Source organism: Fukomys damarensis, unplaced genomic scaffold (genome assembly GCF_012274545.1).
Source record: "Fukomys damarensis isolate Sample0158 unplaced genomic scaffold, DMR_v1.0_HiC HiC_scaffold_18, whole genome shotgun sequence".
NCBI classification, from domain to species: domain Eukaryota; kingdom Metazoa; phylum Chordata; class Mammalia; order Rodentia; family Bathyergidae; genus Fukomys; species Fukomys damarensis.
Window position 1 is genome coordinate 1,657,950 of NW_022900930.1, and position 1,973 is coordinate 1,659,922.

Below are 1,973 nucleotides of genomic sequence, written 5' to 3' on the forward strand. Positions count from 1 at the left end.
AAGACCACTGGAGGTAAGGTGAGGCTGCTGGGCACTGGGGGATGGTCAATGTCAGTGTGAGATGACCAGACACAGGCTGGGTCTTCCTGTGAATGAATTTGTGAGGCTGACTCCTAACTGGGGACTTTGCAGGCTGGTGGAGATATAGTCACATGAACAGTTTTCCATAATTTTTGACAGCAGCCTTACCAAGTCCTCCTCCCATGAGAGAAAGTTGTGCAAACACAAGTAAGAGGCCAGCTACATGGGATCCAGAGGTGAGAGAATGCTATCTGCAAGCACCAATCCTTCCAGTGAGCGAGTGAGCACACACTCCGGGGCCTGAGGGTCTGGCCTGAAGAGCAAAAAGGGCCCCTACCAAATAGCACTTTTTCTCTAAATGCCCCTCAAATGAAGATGCAGTTGCCTGGTCTCCTGTGGCCTATTCTCTAGGAGGCATGCCTTCCCCAGCTCCTCAGGCTGAGCAGTACCTATTGTTTTAGGGTTAACCCTCGGCCACCCAAAATGTTGCTCTGTAGCCTCTGTCTCTTTGCCACCATCCCGCCCCTCTGGCTTTGGGGAAGTTTTCATGGGTCTAGAAAGGACAGACAGAACATTAGCCAAGTGCATCTCTGGAGAGACACTCCCTGCCCTTGAGGTAGACTCACACCCTCCGTGTGGGCACAACGGCTTTAGGAAATAGCACTGCTTCTTCACAAGCTGTAGTAGTTCTACTTGGAACCTCTCCACCAAGAAATTAGGTTTGTAGAGCCCAAAGCCAGCTTCCTCGGAGCTCTACAAACAAGCCAGCCTGGAGTGTGGCACCTCCAGAGCTAAGAGCCTGTCTGTCACCAGGGGTGGTTCCACAGTGCTCAGACACGGTTTTTAGCATCTTTGGCTTCCCTCCACTCACACTCAGGGGTACAAGCAATGGAGCCTCAATGCTGCACGAGTTCCTTGCAACATGTCTGCTGGCCTGGGGTCAGTTGTGGCCCTGACCCCAGCTCAGAGAAGCTGGAAATTCCTTCCCCTGGTGATGTTTGAAACACACAGCACAAAAAAAGCTCAGCAGGGAGATTGAGAGAGGCTGTGGGTCTTCTGCACTGGGGCATAGATGGGACAGGCAGCGGAGCTGGCTTTGCCTGTACTGTCCCTTTGGCTTCTGCCTTGCCAGGACCTTTGGTTTTGACCTAAGTTTCATTGACTGGGTCTGAACGTGGCATGTGTGCCTGAGCGACGAACTTCATATTTACACAGCCATGTTGATAAGTGCACATGTGTTTTTAATGTTTGGGCTTTCTATACCACAAACATGTCAGTGCATATATGTGTGTGCACACAGATGTGCTGTCGGCTGGGGTGGGACTTGAGTAGGGGTTTAAAAACTATTTAGAAAAATAAAATTAAAGCTGTCCTCCCAAGGCTAACACCTTTCTGAGCAGTATTTCCGACCAACCTTCCGCCTCCTGGGAGGGTGAAGGCCACCAGGCAGCTGGCTCACCTGGAAAGATGTGGTGTCTTGAGCACAGTATAGGGTCACAAAGTCATCTGCTTTGTCTTTGAGGGAGGCAGCAGGGGACTGAAAAGCAGACAGCGCTCACTTCGGTCTTCGCAAAAACGGCTGTCTACGCGAAGCCCCGGAGAACAAAACTTCGGAGTAGCGCTGCTGCCGTGAGGTCGCTGCTTGAAATCCGGAAACCCTAAGAGCAGTCCTCGCAGCCTCGCGACTTCCTAGGGAGGCTGAGCCTCTCGGCACGGCACACTGAGCCACACCAGTCACCAGCACTCTCCGTCAGTACCACCCGCTTCTGTTGGCTCCCCTTTCTTTCTCCTCCTCATCTTATTTATTTACTTCTCCCTTTTGCTTCGGAAGGGGTGTTGACCTGCGTCTAGTTTTACCAAACCGAGCCCCCTGGCCCGGGAGGCGATTGGCTCCTGGCGCCGGTGACGGTCGGGGAGCCGAAGGAGGCCGCGCAGCCGGGCTCTGATTGGCT